The sequence below is a fragment of the Oryctolagus cuniculus genome, chromosome 10 (assembly GCF_051225735.1).
Source record: "Oryctolagus cuniculus isolate XC-2025 breed Fujian yellow rabbit chromosome 10, ASM5122573v1, whole genome shotgun sequence".
Taxonomy (NCBI): domain Eukaryota; kingdom Metazoa; phylum Chordata; class Mammalia; order Lagomorpha; family Leporidae; genus Oryctolagus; species Oryctolagus cuniculus.
In genome coordinates this window covers 73915326-73939534 of record NC_142876.1, presented here as the reverse complement: position 1 = coordinate 73939534, position 24209 = coordinate 73915326, and the positions used below count along the sequence as shown (strand labels likewise).

Here is a 24209-nt window from a genome sequence, read left to right as displayed (position 1 = left end):
GGCCGGCCGGCCGGCTCTCTCGGGGGCTGCACAGGTGTTCCCCTTAGATGTTCCTGGTGCATGTTGTCTCTCTCCTCCTTTATAGTCCTCTTCCGCCAATCCCAACTCGGCTGCCCACACGCCAAGTACGCTGCTCTCCTCCAATCAGGAGCAGGATCAGCTCCTGGAGGTCATCACTCAAGTTGGCAAGAGGCAGCTGCATAGAAGCTGTTTTCTCCTCTCCCAGCGCCATATTGTGGGAGAGCAGATGCATAGAATAAGTCTTAATTCCAGTAACTCAGTCCAATCCGAGTTGCTCCCCACAGAGACCACAGGCTGTGTGCTGCCTGCCTGCCACGGACCCTCTGTCCCGGGGAGGTCCTGTGGGCACGCAGCCTGTGGCCGCGGGTCTCTGCCTGGCCTGCCAAAAGGGTGCCCCGTTTGGATGCTGTGTGAGTCAGGGCTGATGGGGGAGAGGGGGACAGAGAGAGGAGAGAGAGACAGAGAGAGAGAGAGAAAGAGAGAGAGACGTGTAGGTGTTGGTGTAAGTCAGAGACAGAGGGAGAGGGTGCCTGTATTGCCTGCGAGGCTTGGTGTGGGGTCCCTCCTTTGCGCTCTGGAGGGCTTCCGCGGCTGTGGCGCGTGGCCGCCGCACGGCCAGGTGGCGCAGAGGGCCCGCGGGTTGGGCTGCGCGAGGCACCGGGCCCTGAGTGGTGGGCAACCGCGCCCTGGCGTCGTCTTCGGGCGGTGGTCGTGGTCGTGGTCGTGGTCACAGTCATTGGGCTCCCTGGGAGACAGGAGCCCGGGAGGGGCGGTGGGAGTGCAGGTGCCGGGAGCTGCTGGTGCGGCGGGCTGCGGGGTTGGGGCGGCCGGCAGGGGAGCGCCCTGGCGGGCGGTGAGTCGCTGGTTTGGGGTTGGAGGGGGCGCGCTGGATGGCGCGGGGCGTGGCCTGTGTCCCGGGGTGGGCCCCGGGGTTGGCGGTGGGGCTGCGGCAGCCGGGGACAGCTGGCCGGCCCGCCCGTGCCCGTGCCCGTGCCCGTGCCCGTGCCCGTGCCCAGGCCCAGGCCCAGGCCCAGGCCCGAGGCGCGGGCGGGCTGGGGCTGCCAGGTGGAGGGGTCGGGCTTCTGCCCCCTGCTGGAGCTGCGTTGGGGGTCGCAGGGGTCCCGGCGTGCGGGCTGGCGGATGGGGGCGTGGCTAGGCAGCCAGCCAAAGGCGAGCAAAAGGGGAGGGTGCCGCGGGGCAAAAGCCTACAGCCCCCGGTATTCCCAGGCGGTCTCCCATCCAAGTACTAACCAGGCCCGACCCTGCTTAGCTTCCGAGATCAGACGAGATCGGGCGCGTTCAGGGTGGTATGGCCGTAGACGCCAGAGGCTGCCTCCAGGCCCCTCTTGAGTGCGCGCCCGCACAGCCGCCGCCGCCGCCGCCGCCGCCGCCTCCTCCTCCTCCTGCCCGCTCCCCGCTCTCACTCCCATTCCCATTCCCATTCCCATTCCCGCTCCCGCTCCCGCTCCCGCTGCCGCTTCTCCTCCGCCTCCTCCCTCTTTTCTCTTCTCTTCTCTTCTCCTCCTCCTCCCCCCCCCCTCAGCCGCACTCCGCCTAGCCCTGCACCAGTGCCCGAACTCCAGCCCTCCGCCTGCCCAGCCCAGGACCTGCAGTGCAGCACCGGGCGCCCAGTCGGCACGCTGCCGCCAAGCCAAGGGGAGCCAACCTCCTCCGGCTGCCGCTGGCCACAGGGAACTCCTACTCTCTCTTTCTAGGCCGGATCCCCTGCCTGCCGCCATCGCCCAGCCACACGCCAGCCGTGCCCGGCAGCCTCCACGCCTGCCCAGGGCTGCGCCCCGCGGCTCGCGGGTCCCGGCACCAGGGGGTTCGGCGCCCCACACCACCGCGGCCCGGGCCTTCCCTCCTACCCGGCCGCCAGCAGCCCCCCCACCGCTGACGCACAGGTCGCCCGCCCTCCCCCGGCACGGCCGCCGCGCCTCCACACACTCCCACGCCGCGAGGACAGCTGAGGGCCTGGGGACCCTTGTCCCCGCTCGGTCACGGGGGCCCAAGTGGGGCAGCAGGTCGGGAAGGAGGGCGGCAGCGCACGGAATCACCCCCGCCGCACGCTCGCGTGGGCACTCACACACACACACACACACACACACACACGCCTACACAAGGGGCACACAGTCGCACACCCCGACACCCTTCGTGGCACAGAGGGATTTCCGTCCTCAGCGCCCGTTCCCTCACGGGAGGGTGGGGCGCTTCAGCGCGACCCGCACCCTCCAGCCCGGCAGCCAGTTCGAGACTGTCGCTCCCCCTCTTCATGGAGGAACGACACAGGACCCTGCGCTGTTCTTTCGTCTGCTCGGCCCTCCCCGGGTTTGCTGCTGGTTCTTCCCGGGTTGGCTACCGTCCCTTCCACCTCCGTGGAAGGGCGGTTCCCCCTGCCACATTCCCCACTTCCGCGGGGGAGCGGCACACCGCCGGCCGGCCGGCCGGCTCTCTCGGGGGCTGCACAGGTGTTCCCCTTAGATGTTCCTGGTGCATGTTGTCTCTCTCCTCCTTTATAGTCCTCTTCCGCCAATCCCAACTCGGCTGCCCACACGCCAAGTACGCTGCTCTCCTCCAATCAGGAGCAGGATCAGCTCCTGGAGGTCATCACTCAAGTTGGCAAGAGGCAGCTGCATAGAAGCTGTTTTCTCCTCTCCCAGCGCCATATTGTGGGAGAGCAGATGCATAGAATAAGTCTTAATTCCAGTAACTCAGTCCAATCCGAGTTGCTCCCCACAGAGACCACAGGCTGTGTGCTGCCTGCCTGCCACGGACCCTCTGTCCCGGGGAGGTCCTGTGGGCACGCAGCCTGTGGCCGCGGGTCTCTGCCTGGCCTGCCAAAAGGGTGCCCCGTTTGGATGCTGTGTGAGTCAGGGCTGATGGGGGAGAGGGGGACAGAGAGAGGAGAGAGAGACAGAGAGAGAGAGAGAAAGAGAGAGAGACGTGTAGGTGTTGGTGTAAGTCAGAGACAGAGGGAGAGGGTGCCTGTATTGCCTGCGAGGCTTGGTGTGGGGTCCCTCCTTTGCGCTCTGGAGGGCTTCCGCGGCTGTGGCGCGTGGCCGCCGCACGGCCAGGTGGCGCAGAGGGCCCGCGGGTTGGGCTGCGCGAGGCACCGGGCCCTGAGTGGTGGGCAACCGCGCCCTGGCGTCGTCTTCGGGCGGTGGTCGTGGTCGTGGTCGTGGTCACAGTCATTGGGCTCCCTGGGAGACAGGAGCCCGGGAGGGGCGGTGGGAGTGCAGGTGCCGGGAGCTGCTGGTGCGGCGGGCTGCGGGGTTGGGGCGGCCGGCAGGGGAGCGCCCTGGCGGGCGGTGAGTCGCTGGTTTGGGGTTGGAGGGGGCGCGCTGGATGGCGCGGGGCGTGGCCTGTGTCCCGGGGTGGGCCCCGGGGTTGGCGGTGGGGCTGCGGCAGCCGGGGAGAGCTGGCCGGCCCGCCCGTGCCCGTGCCCGTGCCCGTGCTCGTGCCCGTGCCCGTGCCCGTGCCCAGGCCCAGGCCCAGGCCCAGGCCCGAGGCGCGGGCGGGCTGGGGCTGCCAGGTGGAGGGGTCGGGCTTCTGCCCCCTGCTGGAGCTGCGTTGGGGGTCGCAGGGGTCCCGGCGTGCGGGCTGGCGGATGGGGGCGTGGCTAGGCAGCCAGCCAAAGGCGAGCAAAAGGGGAGGGTGCCGCGGGGCAAAAGCCTACAGCCCCCGGTATTCCCAGGCGGTCTCCCATCCAAGTACTAACCAGGCCCGACCCTGCTTAGCTTCCGAGATCAGACGAGATCGGGCGCGTTCAGGGTGGTATGGCCGTAGACGCCAGAGGCTGCCTCCAGGCCCCTCTTGAGTGCGCGCCCGCACAGCCGCCGCCGCCGCCGCCGCCGCCGCCGCCTCCTCCTCCTCCTGCCCGCTCCCCGCTCTCACTCCCATTCCCATTCCCATTCCCATTCCCGCTCCCGCTCCCGCTCCCGCTGCCGCTTCTCCTCCGCCTCCTCCCTCTTTTCTCTTCTCTTCTCTTCTCCTCCTCCTCCCCCCCCCCTCAGCCGCACTCTGCCTAGCCCTGCACCAGTGCCCGAACTCCAGCCCTCCGCCTGCCCAGCCCAGGACCTGCAGTGCAGCACCGGGCGCCCAGTCGGCACGCTGCCGCCAAGCCAAGGGGAGCCAACCTCCTCCGGCTGCCGCTGGCCACAGGGAACTCCTACTCTCTCTTTCTAGGCCGGATCCCCTGCCTGCCGCCATCGCCCAGCCACACGCCAGCCGTGCCCGGCAGCCTCCACGCCTGCCCAGGGCTGCGCCCCGCGGCTCGCGGGTCCCGGCACCAGGGGGTTCGGCGCCCCACACCACCGCGGCCCGGGCCTTCCCTCCTACCCGGCCGCCAGCAGCCCCCCCACCGCTGACGCACAGGTCGCCCGCCCTCCCCCGGCACGGCCGCCGCGCCTCCACACACTCCCACGCCGCGAGGACAGCTGAGGGCCTGGGGACCCTTGTCCCCGCTCGGTCACGGGGGCCCAAGTGGGGCAGCAGGTCGGGAAGGAGGGCGGCAGCGCACGGAATCACCCCCGCCGCACGCTCGCGTGGGCACTCACACACACACACACACACACACACACACGCCTACACAAGGGGCACACAGTCGCACACCCCGACACCCTTCGTGGCACAGAGGGATTTCCGTCCTCAGCGCCCGTTCCCTCACGGGAGGGTGGGGCGCTTCAGCGCGACCCGCACCCTCCAGCCCGGCAGCCAGTTCGAGACTGTCGCTCCCCCTCTTCATGGAGGAACGACACAGGACCCTGCGCTGTTCTTTCGTCTGCTCGGCCCTCCCCGGGTTTGCTGCTGGTTCTTCCCGGGTTGGCTACCGTCCCTTCCACCTCCGTGGAAGGGCGGTTCCCCCTGCCACATTCCCCACTTCCGCGGGGGAGCGGCACACCGCCGGCCGGCCGGCCGGCTCTCTCGGGGGCTGCACAGGTGTTCCCCTTAGATGTTCCTGGTGCATGTTGTCTCTCTCCTCCTTTATAGTCCTCTTCCGCCAATCCCAACTCGGCTGCCCACACGCCAAGTACGCTGCTCTCCTCCAATCAGGAGCAGGATCAGCTCCTGGAGGTCATCACTCAAGTTGGCAAGAGGCAGCTGCATAGAAGCTGTTTTCTCCTCTCCCAGCGCCATATTGTGGGAGAGCAGATGCATAGAATAAGTCTTAATTCCAGTAACTCAGTCCAATCCGAGTTGCTCCCCACAGAGACCACAGGCTGTGTGCTGCCTGCCTGCCACGGACCCTCTGTCCCGGGGAGGTCCTGTGGGCACGCAGCCTGTGGCCGCGGGTCTCTGCCTGGCCTGCCAAAAGGGTGCCCCGTTTGGATGCTGTGTGAGTCAGGGCTGATGGGGGAGAGGGGGACAGAGAGAGGAGAGAGAGACAGAGAGAGAGAGAGAAAGAGAGAGAGACGTGTAGGTGTTGGTGTAAGTCAGAGACAGAGGGAGAGGGTGCCTGTATTGCCTGCGAGGCTTGGTGTGGGGTCCCTCCTTTGCGCTCTGGAGGGCTTCCGCGGCTGTGGCGCGTGGCCGCCGCACGGCCAGGTGGCGCAGAGGGCCCGCGGGTTGGGCTGCGCGAGGCACCGGGCCCTGAGTGGTGGGCAACCGCGCCCTGGCGTCGTCTTCGGGCGGTGGTCGTGGTCGTGGTCGTGGTCACAGTCATTGGGCTCCCTGGGAGACAGGAGCCCGGGAGGGGCGGTGGGAGTGCAGGTGCCGGGAGCTGCTGGTGCGGCGGGCTGCGGGGTTGGGGCGGCCGGCAGGGGAGCGCCCTGGCGGGCGGTGAGTCGCTGGTTTGGGGTTGGAGGGGGCGCGCTGGATGGCGCGGGGCGTGGCCTGTGTCCCGGGGTGGGCCCCGGGGTTGGCGGTGGGGCTGCGGCAGCCGGGGACAGCTGGCCGGCCCGCCCGTGCCCGTGCCCGTGCCCGTGCCCGTGCCCAGGCCCAGGCCCAGGCCCAGGCCCGAGGCGCGGGCGGGCTGGGGCTGCCAGGTGGAGGGGTCGGGCTTCTGCCCCCTGCTGGAGCTGCGTTGGGGGTCGCAGGGGTCCCGGCGTGCGGGCTGGCGGATGGGGGCGTGGCTAGGCAGCCAGCCAAAGGCGAGCAAAAGGGGAGGGTGCCGCGGGGCAAAAGCCTACAGCCCCCGGTATTCCCAGGCGGTCTCCCATCCAAGTACTAACCAGGCCCGACCCTGCTTAGCTTCCGAGATCAGACGAGATCGGGCGCGTTCAGGGTGGTATGGCCGTAGACGCCAGAGGCCGCCTCCAGGCCCCTCTTGAGTGCGCGCCCGCACAGCCGCCGCCGCCGCCGCCGCCGCCGCCTCCTCCTCCTGCCCGCTCCCCGCTCTCACTCCCATTCCCATTCCCATTCCCACTCCCGCTCCCGCTCCCGCTGCCGCTTCTCCTCCGCCTCCTCCCTCTTTTCTCTTCTCTTCTCTTCTCCTCCTCCCCCCCCTCCTCAGCCGCCCTCCGCCTAGCCCTGCACCAGTGCCCGAACTCCAGCCCTCCGCCTGCCCAGCCCAGGACCTGCAGCACCGGGCGCCCAGTCGGCACGCTGCCGCCAAGCCAAGGGGAGCCAACCTCCTCCGGCTGCCGCTGGCCACAGGGAACTCCTACTCTCTCTTTCTAGGCCGGATCCCCTGCCTGCCGCCATCGCCCAGCCACACGCCAGCCGTGCCCGGCAGCCTCCACGCCTGCCCAGGGCTGCGCCCCGCGGCTCGCGGGTCCCGGCACCAGGGGGTTCGGCGCCCCACACCACTGCGGCCCGGGCCTTCCCTCCTACCCGGCCGCCAGCAGCCCCCCCACCGCTGACGCACAGGTCGCCCGCCCTCCCCCGGCACGGCCGCCGCGCCTCCACACACTCCCACGCCGCGAGGACAGCTGAGGGCCTGGGGACCCTTGTCCCCGCTCGGTCACGGGGGCCCAAGTGGGGCAGCAGGTCGGGAAGGAGGGCGGCAGCGCACGGAATCACCCCCGCCGCACGCTCGCGTGGGCACTCACACACACACACACACACACACACGCCTACACAAGGGGCACACAGTCGCACACCCCGACACCCTTCGTGGCACAGAGGGATTTCCGTCCTCAGCGCCCGTTCCCTCACGGGAGGGTGGGGCGCTTCAGCGCGACCCGCACCCTCCAGCCCGGCAGCCAGTTCGAGACTGTCGCTCCCCCTCTTCATGGAGGAACGACACAGGACCCTGCGCTGTTCTTTCGTCTGCTCGGCCCTCCCCGGGTTTGCTGCTGGTTCTTCCCGGGTTGGCTACCGTCCCTTCCACCTCCGTGGAAGGGCGGTTCCCCCTGCCACATTCCCCACTTCCGCGGGGGAGCGGCACACCGCCGGCCGGCCGGCCGGCTCTCTCGGGGGCTGCACAGGTGTTCCCCTTAGATGTTCCTGGTGCATGTTGTCTCTCTCCTCCTTTATAGTCCTCTTCCGCCAATCCCAACTCGGCTGCCCACACGCCAAGTACGCTGCTCTCCTCCAATCAGGAGCAGGATCAGCTCCTGGAGGTCATCACTCAAGTTGGCAAGAGGCAGCTGCATAGAAGCTGTTTTCTCCTCTCCCAGCGCCATATTGTGGGAGAGCAGATGCATAGAATAAGTCTTAATTCCAGTAACTCAGTCCAATCCGAGTTGCTCCCCACAGAGACCACAGGCTGTGTGCTGCCTGCCTGCCACGGACCCTCTGTCCCGGGGAGGTCCTGTGGGCACGCAGCCTGTGGCCGCGGGTCTCTGCCTGGCCTGCCAAAAGGGTGCCCCGTTTGGATGCTGTGTGAGTCAGGGCTGATGGGGGAGAGGGGGACAGAGAGAGGAGAGAGAGACAGAGAGAGAGAGAGAAAGAGAGAGAGACGTGTAGGTGTTGGTGTAAGTCAGAGACAGAGGGAGAGGGTGCCTGTATTGCCTGCGAGGCTTGGTGTGGGGTCCCTCCTTTGCGCTCTGGAGGGCTTCCGCGGCTGTGGCGCGTGGCCGCCGCACGGCCAGGTGGCGCAGAGGGCCCGCGGGTTGGGCTGCGCGAGGCACCGGGCCCTGAGTGGTGGGCAACCGCGCCCTGGCGTCGTCTTCGGGCGGTGGTCGTGGTCGTGGTCGTGGTCACAGTCATTGGGCTCCCTGGGAGACAGGAGCCCGGGAGGGGCGGTGGGAGTGCAGGTGCCGGGAGCTGCTGGTGCGGCGGGCTGCGGGGTTGGGGCGGCCGGCAGGGGAGCGCCCTGGCGGGCGGTGAGTCGCTGGTTTGGGGTTGGAGGGGGCGCGCTGGATGGCGCGGGGCGTGGCCTGTGTCCCGGGGTGGGCCCCGGGGTTGGCGGTGGGGCTGCGGCAGCCGGGGACAGCTGGCCGGCCCGCCCGTGCCCGTGCCCGTGCCCGTGCCCGTGCCCGTGCCCAGGCCCAGGCCCAGGCCCAGGCCCGAGGCGCGGGCGGGCTGGGGCTGCCAGGTGGAGGGGTCGGGCTTCTGCCCCCTGCTGGAGCTGCGTTGGGGGTCGCAGGGGTCCCGGCGTGCGGGCTGGCGGATGGGGGCGTGGCTAGGCAGCCAGCCAAAGGCGAGCAAAAGGGGAGGGTGCCGCGGGGCAAAAGCCTACAGCCCCCGGTATTCCCAGGCGGTCTCCCATCCAAGTACTAACCAGGCCCGACCCTGCTTAGCTTCCGAGATCAGACGAGATCGGGCGCGTTCAGGGTGGTATGGCCGTAGACGCCAGAGGCCGCCTCCAGGCCCCTCTTGAGTGCGCGCCCGCACAGCCGCCGCCGCCGCCGCCGCCGCCGCCTCCTCCTCCTGCCCGCTCCCCGCTCTCACTCCCATTCCCATTCCCATTCCCACTCCCGCTCCCGCTCCCGCTGCCGCTTCTCCTCCGCCTCCTCCCTCTTTTCTCTTCTCTTCTCTTCTCCTCCTCCCCCCCCTCCTCAGCCGCCCTCCGCCTAGCCCTGCACCAGTGCCCGAACTCCAGCCCTCCGCCTGCCCAGCCCAGGACCTGCAGCACCGGGCGCCCAGTCGGCACGCTGCCGCCAAGCCAAGGGGAGCCAACCTCCTCCGGCTGCCGCTGGCCACAGGGAACTCCTACTCTCTCTTTCTAGGCCGGATCCCCTGCCTGCCGCCATCGCCCAGCCACACGCCAGCCGTGCCCGGCAGCCTCCACGCCTGCCCAGGGCTGCGCCCCGCGGCTCGCGGGTCCCGGCACCAGGGGGTTCGGCGCCCCACACCACTGCGGCCCGGGCCTTCCCTCCTACCCGGCCGCCAGCAGCCCCCCCACCGCTGACGCACAGGTCGCCCGCCCTCCCCCGGCACGGCCGCCGCGCCTCCACACACTCCCACGCCGCGAGGACAGCTGAGGGCCTGGGGACCCTTGTCCCCGCTCGGTCACGGGGGCCCAAGTGGGGCAGCAGGTCGGGAAGGAGGGCGGCAGCGCACGGAATCACCCCCGCCGCACGCTCGCGTGGGCACTCACACACACACACACACACACACACGCCTACACAAGGGGCACACAGTCGCACACCCCGACACCCTTCGTGGCACAGAGGGATTTCCGTCCTCAGCGCCCGTTCCCTCACGGGAGGGTGGGGCGCTTCAGCGCGACCCGCACCCTCCAGCCCGGCAGCCAGTTCGAGACTGTCGCTCCCCCTCTTCATGGAGGAACGACACAGGACCCTGCGCTGTTCTTTCGTCTGCTCGGCCCTCCCCGGGTTTGCTGCTGGTTCTTCCCGGGTTGGCTACCGTCCCTTCCACCTCCGTGGAAGGGCGGTTCCCCCTGCCACATTCCCCACTTCCGCGGGGGAGCGGCACACCGCCGGCCGGCCGGCCGGCTCTCTCGGGGGCTGCACAGGTGTTCCCCTTAGATGTTCCTGGTGCATGTTGTCTCTCTCCTCCTTTATAGTCCTCTTCCGCCAATCCCAACTCGGCTGCCCACACGCCAAGTACGCTGCTCTCCTCCAATCAGGAGCAGGATCAGCTCCTGGAGGTCATCACTCAAGTTGGCAAGAGGCAGCTGCATAGAAGCTGTTTTCTCCTCTCCCAGCGCCATATTGTGGGAGAGCAGATGCATAGAATAAGTCTTAATTCCAGTAACTCAGTCCAATCCGAGTTGCTCCCCACAGAGACCACAGGCTGTGTGCTGCCTGCCTGCCACGGACCCTCTGTCCCGGGGAGGTCCTGTGGGCACGCAGCCTGTGGCCGCGGGTCTCTGCCTGGCCTGCCAAAAGGGTGCCCCGTTTGGATGCTGTGTGAGTCAGGGCTGATGGGGGAGAGGGGGACAGAGAGAGGAGAGAGAGACAGAGAGAGAGAGAGAAAGAGAGAGAGACGTGTAGGTGTTGGTGTAAGTCAGAGACAGAGGGAGAGGGTGCCTGTATTGCCTGCGAGGCTTGGTGTGGGGTCCCTCCTTTGCGCTCTGGAGGGCTTCCGCGGCTGTGGCGCGTGGCCGCCGCACGGCCAGGTGGCGCAGAGGGCCCGCGGGTTGGGCTGCGCGAGGCACCGGGCCCTGAGTGGTGGGCAACTGCGCCCTGGCGTCGTCTTCGGGCGGTGGTCGTGGTCGTGGTCACAGTCATTGGGCTCCCTGGGAGACAGGAGCCCGGGAGGGGCGGTGGGAGTGCAGGTGCCGGGAGCTGCTGGTGCGGCGGGCTGCGGGGTTGGGGCGGCCGGCAGGGGAGCGCCCTGGCGGGCGGTGAGTCGCTGGTTTGGGGTTGGAGGGGGCGCGCTGGGATGGCGCGGGGCGTGGCCTGTGTCCCGGGGTGGGCCCCGGGGTTGGCAGTGGGGCTGCGGCAGCCGGGGACAGCTGGCCGGCCCGCCCGTGCCCGTGCCCGTGCCCAGGCCCAGGCCCAGGCCCAGGCCCAGGCCCAGGCCCAGGCCCAGGCCCGAGGCGCGGGCGGGCTGGGGCTGCCAGGTGGAGGGGTCGGGCTTCTGCCCCCTGCTGGAGCTGCGTTGGGGGTCGCAGGGGTCCCGGCGTGCGGGCTGGCGGATGGGGGCGTGGCTAGGCAGCCAGCCAAAGGCGAGCAAAAGGGGAGGGTGCCGCGGGGCAAAAGCCTACAGCCCCCGGTATTCCCAGGCGGTCTCCCATCCAAGTACTAACCAGGCCCGACCCTGCTTAGCTTCCGAGATCAGACGAGATCGGGCGCGTTCAGGGTGGTATGGCCGTAGACGCCAGAGGCCGCCTCCAGGCCCCTCTTGAGTGCGCGCCCGCACAGCCGCCGCCGCCGCCGCCGCCGCCGCCGCCGCCGCCGCCGCCGCCTCCTCTTCCTGCCCGCTCCCCGCTCTCACTCCCATTCCCATTCCCATTCCCACTCCCGCTCCCGCTCCCGCTGCCGCTTCTCCTCCGCCTCCTCCCTCTTTTCTCTTCTCTTCTCTTCTCCTCCTCCCCCCCCCCCTCCTCAGCCGCCCTCCGCCTAGCCCTGCACCAGTGCCCGAACTCCAGCCCTCCGCCTGCCCAGCCCAGGACCTGCAGCACCGGGCGCCCAGTCGGCACGCTGCCGCCAAGCCAAGGGGAGCCAACCTCCTCCGGCTGCCGCTGGCCACAGGGAACTCCTACTCTCTCTTTCTAGGCCGGATCCCCTGCCTGCCGCCATCGCCCAGCCACACGCCAGCCGTGCCCGGCAGCCTCCACGCCTGCCCAGGGCTGCGCCCCGCGGCTCGCGGGTCCCGGCACCAGGGGGTTCGGCGCCCCACACCACCGCGGCCCGGGCCTTCCCTCCTACCCGGCCGCCAGCAGCCCCCCCACCGCTGACGCACAGGTCGCCCGCCCTCCCCCGGCACGGCCGCCGCGCCTCCACACACTCCCACGCCGCGAGGACAGCTGAGGGCCTGGGGACCCTTGTCCCCGCTCGGTCACGGGGGCCCAAGTGGGGCAGCAGGTCGGGAAGGAGGGCGGCAGCGCACGGAATCACCCCCGCCGCACGCTCGCGTGGGCACTCACACACACACACACACACACACACACACACGCCTACACAAGGGGCACACAGTCGCACACCCCGACACCCTTCGTGGCACAGAGGGATTTCCGTCCTCAGCGCCCGTTCCCTCACGGGAGGGTGGGGCGCTTCAGCGCGACCCGCACCCTCCAGCCCGGCAGCCAGTTCGAGACTGTCGCTCCCCCTCTTCATGGAGGAACGACACAGGACCCTGCGCTGTTCTTTCGTCTGCTCGGCCCTCCCCGGGTTTGCTGCTGGTTCTTCCCGGGTTGGCTACCGTCCCTTCCACCTCCGTGGAAGGGCGGTTCCCCCTGCCACATTCCCCACTTCCGCGGGGGAGCGGCACACCGCCGGCCGGCCGGCCGGCTCTCTCGGGGGCTGCACAGGTGTTCCCCTTAGATGTTCCTGGTGCATGTTGTCTCTCTCCTCCTTTATAGTCCTCTTCCGCCAATCCCAACTCGGCTGCCCACACGCCAAGTACGCTACTCTCCTCCAATCAGGAGCAGGATCAGCTCCTGGAGGTCATCACTCAAGTTGGCAAGAGGCAGCTGCATAGAAGCTGTTTTCTCCTCTCCCAGCGCCATATTGTGGGAGAGCAGATGCATAGAATAAGTCTTAATTCCAGTAACTCAGTCCAATCCGAGTTGCTCCCCACAGAGACCACAGGCTGTGTGCTGCCTGCCTGCCACGGACCCTCTGTCCCGGGGAGGTCCTGTGGGCACGCAGCCTGTGGCCGCGGGTCTCTGCCTGGCCTGCCAAAAGGGTGCCCCGTTTGGATGCTGTGTGAGTCAGGGCTGATGGGGGAGAGGGGGACAGAGAGAGGAGAGAGAGACAGAGAGAGAGAGAGAAAGAGAGAGAGACGTGTAGGTGTTGGTGTAAGTCAGAGACAGAGGGAGAGGGTGCCTGTATTGCCTGCGAGGCTTGGTGTGGGGTCCCTCCTTTGCGCTCTGGAGGGCTTCCGCGGCTGTGGCGCGTGGCCGCCGCACGGCCAGGTGGCGCAGAGGGCCCGCGGGTTGGGCTGCGCGAGGCACCGGGCCCTGAGTGGTGGGCAACCGCGCCCTGGCGTCGTCTTCGGGCGGTGGTCGTGGTCGTGGTCGTGGTCACAGTCATTGGGCTCCCTGGGAGACAGGAGCCCGGGAGGGGCGGTGGGAGTGCAGGTGCCGGGAGCTGCTGGTGCGGCGGGCTGCGGGGTTGGGGCGGCCGGCAGGGGAGCGCCCTGGCGGGCGGTGAGTCGCTGGTTTGGGGTTGGAGGGGGCGCGCTGGATGGCGCGGGGCGTGGCCTGTGTCCCGGGGTGGGCCCCGGGGTTGGCGGTGGGGCTGCGGCAGCCGGGGACAGCTGGCCGGCCCGCCCGTGCCCGTGCCCGTGCCCGTGCCCGTGCCCAGGCCCAGGCCCAGGCCCAGGCCCGAGGCGCGGGCGGGCTGGGGCTGCCAGGTGGAGGGGTCGGGCTTCTGCCCCCTGCTGGAGCTGCGTTGGGGGTCGCAGGGGTCCCGGCGTGCGGGCTGGCGGATGGGGGCGTGGCTAGGCAGCCAGCCAAAGGCGAGCAAAAGGGGAGGGTGCCGCGGGGCAAAAGCCTACAGCACCCGGTATTCCCAGGCGGTCTCCCATCCAAGTACTAACCAGGCCCGACCCTGCTTAGCTTCCGAGATCAGACGAGATCGGGCGCGTTCAGGGTGGTATGGCCGTAGACGCCAGAGGCCGCCTCCAGGCCCCTCTTGAGTGCGCGCCCGCACAGCCGCCGCCGCCGCCGCCGCCGCCGCCGCCGCCGCCGCCGCCGCCTCCTCTTCCTGCCCGCTCCCCGCTCTCACTCCCATTCCCATTCCCATTCCCACTCCCGCTCCCGCTCCCGCTGCCGCTTCTCCTCCGCCTCCTCCCTCTTTTCTCTTCTCTTCTCTTCTCCTCCTCCCCCCCCCTCCTCCTCAGCCGCCCTCCGCCTAGCCCTGCACCAGTGCCCGAACTCCAGCCCTCCGCCTGCCCAGCCCAGGACCTGCAGCACCGGGCGCCCAGTCGGCACGCTGCCGCCAAGCCAAGGGGAGCCAACCTCCTCCGGCTGCCGCTGGCCACAGGGAACTCCTACTCTCTCTTTCTAGGCCGGATCCCCTGCCTGCCGCCATCGCCCAGCCACACGCCAGCCGTGCCCGGCAGCCTCCACGCCTGCCCAGGGCTGCGCCCCGCGGCTCGCGGGTCCCGGCACCAGGGGGTTCGGCGCCCCACACCACCGCGGCCCGGGCCTTCCCTCCTACCCGGCCGCCAGCAGCCCCCCCACCGCTGACGCACAGGTCGCCCGCCCTCCCCCGGCACGGCCGCCGCGCCTCCACACACTCCCACGCCGCGAGGACAGCTGAGGGCCTGGGGACCCTTGTCCCCGCTCGGTCACGGGGGCCCAAGTGGGGCAGCAGGTCGGGAAGGAGGGCGGCAGCGCACGGAATCACCCCCGCCGCACGCTCGCGTGGGCACTCACACACACACACACACACACACACGCCTACACAAGGGGCACACAGTCGCACACCCCGACACCCTTCGTGGCACAGAGGGATTTCCGTCCTCAGCGCCCGTTCCCTCACGGGAGGGTGGGGCGCTTCAGCGCGACCCGCACCCTCCAGCCCGGCAGCCAGTTCGAGACTGTCGCTCCCCCTCTTCATGGAGGAACGACACAGGACCCTGCGCTGTTCTTTCGTCTGCTCGGCCCTCCCCGGGTTTGCTGCTGGTTCTTCCCGGGTTGGCTACCGTCCCTTCCACCTCCGTGGAAGGGCGGTTCCCCCTGCCACATTCCCCACTTCCGCGGGGGAGCGGCACACCGCCGGCCGGCCGGCCGGCTCTCTCGGGGGCTGCACAGGTGTTCCCCTTAGATGTTCCTGGTGCATGTTGTCTCTCTCCTCCTTTATAGTCCTCTTCCGCCAATCCCAACTCGGCTGCCCACACGCCAAGTACGCTGCTCTCCTCCAATCAGGAGCAGGATCAGCTCCTGGAGGTCATCACTCAAGTTGGCAAGAGGCAGCTGCATAGAAGCTGTTTTCTCCTCTCCCAGCGCCATATTGTGGGAGAGCAGATGCATAGAATAAGTCTTAATTCCAGTAACTCAGTCCAATCCGAGTTGCTCCCCACAGAGACCACAGGCTGTGTGCTGCCTGCCTGCCACGGACCCTCTGTCCCGGGGAGGTCCTGTGGGCACGCAGCCTGTGGCCGCGGGTCTCTGCCTGGCCTGCCAAAAGGGTGCCCCGTTTGGATGCTGTGTGAGTCAGGGCTGATGGGGGAGAGGGGGACAGAGAGAGGAGAGAGAGACAGAGAGAGAGAGAGAAAGAGAGAGAGACGTGTAGGTGTTGGTGTAAGTCAGAGACAGAGGGAGAGGGTGCCTGTATTGCCTGCGAGGCTTGGTGTGGGGTCCCTCCTTTGCGCTCTGGAGGGCTTCCGCGGCTGTGGCGCGTGGCCGCCGCACGGCCAGGTGGCGCAGAGGGCCCGCGGGTTGGGCTGCGCGAGGCACCGGGCCCTGAGTGGTGGGCAACCGCGCCCTGGCGTCGTCTTCGGGCGGTGGTCGTGGTCGTGGTCGTGGTCACAGTCATTGGGCTCCCTGGGAGACAGGAGCCCGGGAGGGGCGGTGGGAGTGCAGGTGCCGGGAGCTGCTGGTGCGGCGGGCTGCGGGGTTGGGGCGGCCGGCAGGGGAGCGCCCTGGCGGGCGGTGAGTCGCTGGTTTGGGGTTGGAGGGGGCGCGCTGGATGGCGCGGGGCGTGGCCTGTGTCCCGGGGTGGGCCCCGGGGTTGGCGGTGGGGCTGCGGCAGCCGGGGACAGCTGGCCGGCCCGCCCGTGCCCGTGCCCGTGCCCGTGCCCGTGCCCGTGCCCGTGCCCAGGCCCAGGCCCAGGCCCAGGCCCGAGGCGCGGGCGGGCTGGGGCTGCCAGGTGGAGGGGTCGGGCTTCTGCCCCCTGCTGGAGCTGCGTTGGGGGTCGCAGGGGTCCCGGCGTGCGGGCTGGCGGATGGGGGCGTGGCTAGGCAGCCAGCCAAAGGCGAGCAAAAGGGGAGGGTGCCGCGGGGCAAAAGCCTACAGCCCCCGGTATTCCCAGGCGGTCTCCCATCCAAGTACTAACCAGGCCCGACCCTGCTTAGCTTCCGAGATCAGACGAGATCGGGCGCGTTCAGGGTGGTATGGCCGTAGACGCCAGAGGCCGCCTCCAGGCCCCTCTTGAGTGCGCGCCCGCACAGCCGCCGCCGCCGCCGCCGCCGCCGCCGCCGCCGCCGCCTCCTCTTCCTGCCCGCTCCCCGCTCTCACTCCCATTCCCATTCCCATTCCCACTCCCGCTCCCGCTCCCACTGCCGCTTCTCCTCCGCCTCCTCCCTCTTTTCTCTTCTCTTCTCTTCTCCTCCTCCCCCCCCCTCCTCCTCAGCCGCCCTCCGCCTAGCCCTGCACCAGTGCCCGAACTCCAGCCCTCCGCCTGCCCAGCCCAGGACCTGCAGCACCGGGCGCCCAGTCGGCACGCTGCCGCCAAGCCAAGGGGAGCCAACCTCCTCCGGCTGCCGCTGGCCACAGGGAACTCCTACTCTCTCTTTCTAGGCCGGATCCCCTGCCTGCCGCCATCGCCCAGCCACACGCCAGCCGTGCCCGGCAGCCTCCACGCCTGCCCAGGGCTGCGCCCCGCGGCTCGCGGGTCCCGGCACCAGGGGGTTCGGCGCCCCACACCACCGCGGCCCGGGCCTTCCCTCCTACCCGGCCGCCAGCAGCCCCCCCACCGCTGACGCACAGGTCGCCCGCCCTCCCCCGGCACGGCCGCCGCGCCTCCACACACTCCCACGCCGCGAGGACAGCTGAGGGCCTGGGGACCCTTGTCCCCGCTCGGTCACGGGGGCCCAAGTGGGGCAGCAGGTCGGGAAGGAGGGCGGCAGCGCACGGAATCACCCCCGCCGCACGCTCGCGTGGGCACTCACACACACACACACACACACACACACACGCCTACACAAGGGGCACACAGTCGCACACCCCGACACCCTTCGTGGCACAGAGGGATTTCCGTCCTCAGCGCCCGTTCCCTCACGGGAGGGTGGGGCGCTTCAGCGCGACCCGCACCCTCCAGCCCGGCAGCCAGTTCGAGACTGTCGCTCCCCCTCTTCATGGAGGAACGACACAGGACCCTGCGCTGTTCTTTCGTCTGCTCGGCCCTCCCCGGGTTTGCTGCTGGTTCTTCCCGGGTTGGCTACCGTCCCTTCCACCTCCGTGGAAGGGCGGTTCCCCCTGCCACATTCCCCACTTCCGCGGGGGAGCGGCACACCGCCGGCCGGCCGGCCGGCTCTCTCGGGGGCTGCACAGGTGTTCCCCTTAGATGTTCCTGGTGCATGTTGTCTCTCTCCTCCTTTATAGTCCTCTTCCGCCAATCCCAACTCGGCTGCCCACACGCCAAGTACGCTGCTCTCCTCCAATCAGGAGCAGGATCAGCTCCTGGAGGTCATCACTCAAGTTGGCAAGAGGCAGCTGCATAGAAGCTGTTTTCTCCTCTCCCAGCGCCATATTGTGGGAGAGCAGATGCATAGAATAAGTCTTAATTCCAGTAACTCAGTCCAATCCGAGTTGCTCCCCACAGAGACCACAGGCTGTGTGCTGCCTGCCTGCCACGGACCCTCTGTCCCGGGGAGGTCCTGTGGGCACGCAGCCTGTGGCCGCGGGTCTCTGCCTGGCCTGCCAAAAGGGTGCCCCGTTTGGATGCTGTGTGAGTCAGGGCTGATGGGGGAGAGGGGGACAGAGAGAGGAGAGAGAGACAGAGAGAGAGAGAGAAAGAGAGAGAGACGTGTAGGTGTTGGTGTAAGTCAGAGACAGAGGGAGAGGGTGCCTGTATTGCCTGCGAGGCTTGGTGTGGGGTCCCTCCTTTGCGCTCTGGAGGGCTTCCGCGGCTGTGGCGCGTGGCCGCCGCACGGCCAGGTGGCGCAGAGGGCCCGCGGGTTGGGCTGCGCGAGGCACCGGGCCCTGAGTGGTGGGCAACCGCGCCCTGGCGTCGTCTTCGGGCGGTGGTCGTGGTCGTGGTCGTGGTCACAGTCATTGGGCTCCCTGGGAGACAGGAGCCCGGGAGGGGCGGTGGGAGTGCAGGTGCCGGGAGCTGCTGGTGCGGCGGGCTGCGGGGTTGGGGCGGCCGGCAGGGGAGCGCCCTGGCGGGCGGTGAGTCGCTGGTTTGGGGTTGGAGGGGGCGCGCTGGATGGCGCGGGGCGTGGCCTGTGTCCCGGGGTGGGCCCCGGGGTTGGCGGTGGGGCTGCGGCAGCCGGGGACAGCTGGCCGGCCCGCCCGTGCCCGTGCCCGTGCCCGTGCCCGTGCCCGTGCCCGTGCCCAGGCCCAGGCCCAGGCCCAGGCCCGAGGCGCGGGCGGGCTGGGGCTGCCAGGTGGAGGGGTCGGGCTTCTGCCCCCTGCTGGAGCTGCGTTGGGGGTCGCAGGGGTCCCGGCGTGCGGGCTGGCGGATGGGGGCGTGGCTAGGCAGCCAGCCAAAGGCGAGCAAAAGGGGAGGGTGCCGCGGGGCAAAAGCCTACAGCCCCCGGTATTCCCAGGCGGTCTCCCATCCAAGTACTAACCAGGCCCGACCCTGCTTAGCTTCCGAGATCAGACGAGATCGGGCGCGTTCAGGGTGGTATGGCCGTAGACGCCAGAGGCTGCCTCCAGGCCCCTCTTGAGTGCGCGCCCGCACAGCCGCCGCCGCCGCCGCCGCCGCCGCCTCCTCCTCCTCCTCCTGCCCGCTCCCCGCTCTCACTCCCATTCCCATTCCCATTCCCATTCCCGCTCCCGCTCCCGCTCCCGCTGCCGCTTCTCCTCCGCCTCCTCCCTCTTTTCTCTTCTCTTCTCTTCTCCTCCTCCTCCCCCCCCCCTCAGCCGCACTCCGCCTAGCCCTGCACCAGTGCCCGAACTCCAGCCCTCCGCCTGCCCAGCCCAGGACCTGCAGTGCAGCACCGGGCGCCCAGTCGGCACGCTGCCGCCAAGCCAAGGGGAGCCAACCTCCTCCGGCTGCCGCTGGCCACAGGGAACTCCTACTCTCTCTTTCTAGGCCGGATCCCCTGCCTGCCGCCATCGCCCAGCCACACGCCAGCCGTGCCCGGCAGCCTCCACGCCTGCCCAGGGCTGCGCCCCGCGGCTCGCGGGTCCCGGCACCAGGGGGTTCGGCGCCCCACACCACCGCGGCCCGGGCCTTCCCTCCTACCCGGCCGCCAGCAGCCCCCCCACCGCTGACGCACAGGTCGCCCGCCCTCCCCCGGCACGGCCGCCGCGCCTCCACACACTCCCACGCCGCGAGGACAGCTGAGGGCCTGGGGACCCTTGTCCCCGCTCGGTCACGGGGGCCCAAGTGGGGCAGCAGGTCGGGAAGGAGGGCGGCAGCGCACGGAATCACCCCCGCCGCACGCTCGCGTGGGCACTCACACACACACACACACACACACACACACACACGCCTACACAAGGGGCACACAGTCGCACACCCCGACACCCTTCGTGGCACAGAGGGATTTCCGTCCTCAGCGCCCGTTCCCTCACGGGAGGGTGGGGCGCTTCAGCGCGACCCGCACCCTCCAGCCCGGCAGCCAGTTCGAGACTGTCGCTCCCCCTCTTCATGGAGGAACGACACAGGACCCTGCGCTGTTCTTTCGTCTGCTCGGCCCTCCCCGGGTTTGCTGCTGGTTCTTCCCGGGTTGGCTACCGTCCCTTCCACCTCCGTGGAAGGGCGGTTCCCCCTGCCACATTCCCCACTTCCGCGGGGGAGCGGCACACCGCCGGCCGGCCGGCCGGCTCTCTCGGGGGCTGCACAGGTGTTCCCCTTAGATGTTCCTGGTGCATGTTGTCTCTCTCCTCCTTTATAGTCCTCTTCCGCCAATCCCAACTCGGCTGCCCACACGCCAAGTACGCTGCTCTCCTCCAATCAGGAGCAGGATCAGCTCCTGGAGGTCATCACTCAAGTTGGCAAGAGGCAGCTGCATAGAAGCTGTTTTCTCCTCTCCCAGCGCCATATTGTGGGAGAGCAGATGCATAGAATAAGTCTTAATTCCAGTAACTCAGTCCAATCCGAGTTGCTCCCCACAGAGACCACAGGCTGTGTGCTGCCTGCCTGCCACGGACCCTCTGTCCCGGGGAGGTCCTGTGGGCACGCAGCCTGTGGCCGCGGGTCTCTGCCTGGCCTGCCAAAAGGGTGCCCCGTTTGGATGCTGTGTGAGTCAGGGCTGATGGGGGAGAGGGGGACAGAGAGAGGAGAGAGAGACAGAGAGAGAGAGAGAAAGAGAGAGAGACGTGTAGGTGTTGGTGTAAGTCAGAGACAGAGGGAGAGGGTGCCTGTATTGCCTGCGAGGCTTGGTGTGGGGTCCCTCCTTTGCGCTCTGGAGGGCTTCCGCGGCTGTGGCGCGTGGCCGCCGCACGGCCAGGTGGCGCAGAGGGCCCGCGGGTTGGGCTGCGCGAGGCACCGGGCCCTGAGTGGTGGGCAACCGCGCCCTGGCGTCGTCTTCGGGCGGTGGTCGTGGTCGTGGTCGTGGTCACAGTCATTGGGCTCCCTGGGAGACAGGAGCCCGGGAGGGGCGGTGGGAGTGCAGGTGCCGGGAGCTGCTGGTGCGGCGGGCTGCGGGGTTGGGGCGGCCGGCAGGGGAGCGCCCTGGCGGGCGGTGAGTCGCTGGTTTGGGGTTGGAGGGGGCGCGCTGGATGGCGCGGGGCGTGGCCTGTGTCCCGGGGTGGGCCCCGGGGTTGGCGGTGGGGCTGCGGCAGCCGGGGACAGCTGGCCGGCCCGCCCGTGCCCGTGCCCGTGCCCGTGCCCGTGCCCAGGCCCAGGCCCAGGCCCAGGCCCGAGGCGCGGGCGGGCTGGGGCTGCCAGGTGGAGGGGTCGGGCTTCTGCCCCCTGCTGGAGCTGCGTTGGGGGTCGCAGGGGTCCCGGCGTGCGGGCTGGCGGATGGGGGCGTGGCTAGGCAGCCAGCCAAAGGCGAGCAAAAGGGGAGGGTGCCGCGGGGCAAAAGCCTACAGCCCCCGGTATTCCCAGGCGGTCTCCCATCCAAGTACTAACCAGGCCCGACCCTGCTTAGCTTCCGAGATCAGACGAGATCGGGCGCGTTCAGGGTGGTATGGCCGTAGACGCCAGAGGCCGCCTCCAGGCCCCTCTTGAGTGCGCGCCCGCACAGCCGCCGCCGCCGCCGCCGCCGCCGCCTCCTCCTCCTGCCCGCTCCCCGCTCTCACTCCCATTCCCATTCCCATTCCCACTCCCGCTCCCGCTCCCGCTGCCGCTTCTCCTCCGCCTCCTCCCTCTTTTCTCTTCTCTTCTCTTCTCCTCCTCCCCCCCCTCCTCAGCCGCCCTCCGCCTAGCCCTGCACCAGTGCCCGAACTCCAGCCCTCCGCCTGCCCAGCCCAGGACCTGCAGCACCGGGCGCCCAGTCGGCACGCTGCCGCCAAGCCAAGGGGAGCCAACCTCCTCCGGCTGCCGCTGGCCACAGGGAACTCCTACTCTCTCTTTCTAGGCCGGATCCCCTGCCTGCCGCCATCGCCCAGCCACACGCCAGCCGTGCCCGGCAGCCTCCACGCCTGCCCAGGGCTGCGCCCCGCGGCTCGCGGGTCCCGGCACCAGGGGGTTCGGCGCCCCACACCACCGCGGCCCGGGCCTTCCCTCCTACCCGGCCGCCAGCAGCCCCCCCACCGCTGACGCACAGGTCGCCCGCCCTCCCCCGGCACGGCCGCCGCGCCTCCACACACTCCCACGCCGCGAGGACAGCTGAGGGCCTGGGGACCCTTGTCCCCGCTCGGTCACGGGGGCCCAAGTGGGGCAGCAGGTCGGGAAGGAGGGCGGCAGCGCACGGAATCACCCCCGCCGCACGCTCGCGTGGGCACTCACACACACACACACACACACACACACACACACGCCTACACAAGGGGCACACAGTCGCACACCCCGACACCCTTCGTGGCACAGAGGGATTTCCGTCCTCAGCGCCCGTTCCCTCACGGGAGGGTGGGGCGCTTCAGCGCGACCCGCACCCTCCAGCCCGGCAGCCAGTTCGAGACTGTCGCTCCCCCTCTTCATGGAGGAACGACACAGGACCCTGCGCTGTTCTTTCGTCTGCTCGGCCCTCCCCGGGTTTGCTGCTGGTTCTTCCCGGGTTGGCTACCGTCCCTTCCACCTCCGTGGAAGGGCGGTTCCCCCTGCCACATTCCCCACTTCCGCGGGGGAGCGGCACACCGCCGGCCGGCCGGCCGGCTCTCTCGGGGGCTGCACAGGTGTTCCCCTTAGATGTTCCTGGTGCATGTTGTCTCTCTCCTCCTTTATAGTCCTCTTCCGCCAATCCCAACTCGGCTGCCCACACGCCAAGTACGCTGCTCTCCTCCAATCAGGAGCAGGATCAGCTCCTGGAGGTCATCACTCAAGTTGGCAAGAGGCAGCTGCATAGAAGCTGTTTTCTCCTCTCCCAGCGCCATATTGTGGGAGAGCAGATGCATAGAATAAGTCTTAATTCCAGTAACTCAGTCCAATCCGAGTTGCTCCCCACAGAGACCACAGGCTGTGTGCTGCCTGCCTGCCACGGACCCTCTGTCCCGGGGAGGTCCTGTGGGCACGCAGCCTGTGGCCGCGGGTCTCTGCCTGGCCTGCCAAAAGGGTGCCCCGTTTGGATGCTGTGTGAGTCAGGGCTGATGGGGGAGAGGGGGACAGAGAGAGGAGAGAGAGACAGAGAGAGAGAGAGAAAGAGAGAGAGACGTGTAGGTGTTGGTGTAAGTCAGAGACAGAGGGAGAGGGTGCCTGTATTGCCTGCGAGGCTTGGTGTGGGGTCCCTCCTTTGCGCTCTGGAGGGCTTCCGCGGCTGTGGCGCGTGGCCGCCGCACGGCCAGGTGGCGCAGAGGGCCCGCGGGTTGGGCTGCGCGAGGCACCGGGCCCTGAGTGGTGGGCAACTGCGCCCTGGCGTCGTCTTCGGGCGGTGGTCGTGGTCGTGGTCACAGTCATTGGGCTCCCTGGGAGACAGGAGCCCGGGAGGGGCGGTGGGAGTGCAGGTGCCGGGAGCTGCTGGTGCGGCGGGCTGCGGGGTTGGGGCGGCCGGCAGGGGAGCGCCCTGGCGGGCGGTGAGTCGCTGGTTTGGGGTTGGAGGGGGCGCGCTGGGATGGCGCGGGGCGTGGCCTGTGTCCCGGGGTGGGCCCCGGGGTTGGCAGTGGGGCTGCGGCAGCCGGGGACAGCTGGCCGGCCCGCCCGTGCCCGTGCCCGTGCCCAGGCCCAGGCCCAGGCCCAGGCCCAGGCCCAGGCCCAGGCCCGAGGCGCGGGCGGGCTGGGGCTGCCAGGTGGAGGGGTCGGGCTTCTGCCCCCTGCTGGAGCTGCGTTGGGGGTCGCAGGGGTCCCGGCGTGCGGGCTGGCGGATGGGGGCGTGGCTAGGCAGCCAGCCAAAGGCGAGCAAAAGGGGAGGGTGCCGCGGGGCAAAAGCCTACAGCCCCCGGTATTCCCAGGCGGTCTCCCATCCAAGTACTAACCAGGCCCGACCCTGCTTAGCTTCCGAGATCAGACGAGATCGGGCGCGTTCAGGGTGGTATGGCCGTAGACGCCAGAGGCCGCCTCCAGGCCCCTCTTGAGTGCGCGCCCGCACAGCCGCCGCCGCCGCCGCCGCCGCCTCCTCCTCCTCCTGCCCGCTCCCCGCTCTCACTCCCATTCCCATTCCCATTCCCACTCCCGCTCCCGCTCCCGCTGCCGCTTCTCCTCCGCCTCCTCCCTCTTTTCTCTTCTCTTCTCTTCTCCTCCTCCCCCCCCTCCTCAGCCGCCCTCCGCCTAGCCCTGCACCAGTGCCCGAACTCCAGCCCTCCGCCTGCCCAGCCCAGGACCTGCAGCACCGGGCGCCCAGTCGGCACGCTGCCGCCAAGCCAAGGGGAGCCAACCTCCTCCGGCTGCCGCTGGCCACAGGGAACTCCTACTCTCTCTTTCTAGGCCGGATCCCCTGCCTGCCGCCATCGCCCAGCCACACGCCAGCCGTGCCCGGCAGCCTCCACGCCTGCCCAGGGCTGCGCCCCGCGGCTCGCGGGTCCCGGCACCAGGGGGTTCGGCGCCCCACACCACCGCGGCCCGGGCCTTCCCTCCTACCCGGCCGCCAGCAGCCCCCCCACCGCTGACGCACAGGTCGCCCGCCCTCCCCCGGCACGGCCGCCGCGCCTCCACACACTCCCACGCCGCGAGGACAGCTGAGGGCCTGGGGACCCTTGTCCCCGCTCGGTCACGGGGGCCCAAGTGGGGCAGCAGGTCGGGAAGGAGGGCGGCAGCGCACGGAATCACCCCCGCCGCACGCTCGCGTGGGCACTCACACACACACACACACACACACACACACACGCCTACACAAGGGGCACACAGTCGCA

The 24209-nt window shown here is 69.6% G+C and overlaps 10 non-coding genes across 10 annotated transcripts; all 10 read right to left on the bottom strand.

Annotated features, from left to right (window-relative positions):
- Positions 1-1223: 1223 nt before the first annotated feature.
- LOC149123965 (5S ribosomal RNA) lies at positions 1224-1342 on the bottom strand. Its single transcript, XR_016215621.1, has one exon. It is a non-coding gene; the product is annotated as a 5S ribosomal RNA (ribosomal RNA).
- Positions 1343-3690: 2348 nt separating this feature from the next.
- LOC149123964 (5S ribosomal RNA) lies at positions 3691-3809 on the bottom strand. Its single transcript, XR_016215620.1, has one exon. It is a non-coding gene; the product is annotated as a 5S ribosomal RNA (ribosomal RNA).
- A 2333-nt stretch (positions 3810-6142) lies between these two features.
- Positions 6143-6261, bottom strand: LOC149123963 (5S ribosomal RNA). The gene has a single exon (XR_016215619.1). It is a non-coding gene; the product is annotated as a 5S ribosomal RNA (ribosomal RNA).
- A 2316-nt stretch (positions 6262-8577) lies between these two features.
- Positions 8578-8696, bottom strand: LOC149123962 (5S ribosomal RNA). The gene has a single exon (XR_016215618.1). It is a non-coding gene; the product is annotated as a 5S ribosomal RNA (ribosomal RNA).
- Positions 8697-11013: 2317 nt separating this feature from the next.
- LOC149123961 (5S ribosomal RNA) lies at positions 11014-11132 on the bottom strand. The gene has a single exon (XR_016215617.1). It is a non-coding gene; the product is annotated as a 5S ribosomal RNA (ribosomal RNA).
- Positions 11133-13469: 2337 nt separating this feature from the next.
- On the bottom strand, positions 13470-13588 carry LOC149123960 (5S ribosomal RNA). The gene has a single exon (XR_016215207.1). It is a non-coding gene; the product is annotated as a 5S ribosomal RNA (ribosomal RNA).
- A 2344-nt stretch (positions 13589-15932) lies between these two features.
- Positions 15933-16051, bottom strand: LOC149123959 (5S ribosomal RNA). The gene has a single exon (XR_016215616.1). It is a non-coding gene; the product is annotated as a 5S ribosomal RNA (ribosomal RNA).
- A 2342-nt stretch (positions 16052-18393) lies between these two features.
- On the bottom strand, positions 18394-18512 carry LOC149123958 (5S ribosomal RNA). The gene has a single exon (XR_016215615.1). It is a non-coding gene; the product is annotated as a 5S ribosomal RNA (ribosomal RNA).
- Positions 18513-20849: 2337 nt separating this feature from the next.
- LOC149123957 (5S ribosomal RNA) lies at positions 20850-20968 on the bottom strand. Its single transcript, XR_016215614.1, has one exon. It is a non-coding gene; the product is annotated as a 5S ribosomal RNA (ribosomal RNA).
- A 2319-nt stretch (positions 20969-23287) lies between these two features.
- Positions 23288-23406, bottom strand: LOC149123956 (5S ribosomal RNA). Its single transcript, XR_016215612.1, has one exon. It is a non-coding gene; the product is annotated as a 5S ribosomal RNA (ribosomal RNA).
- Between the last annotated feature and the right edge of the window lie 803 nt (positions 23407-24209).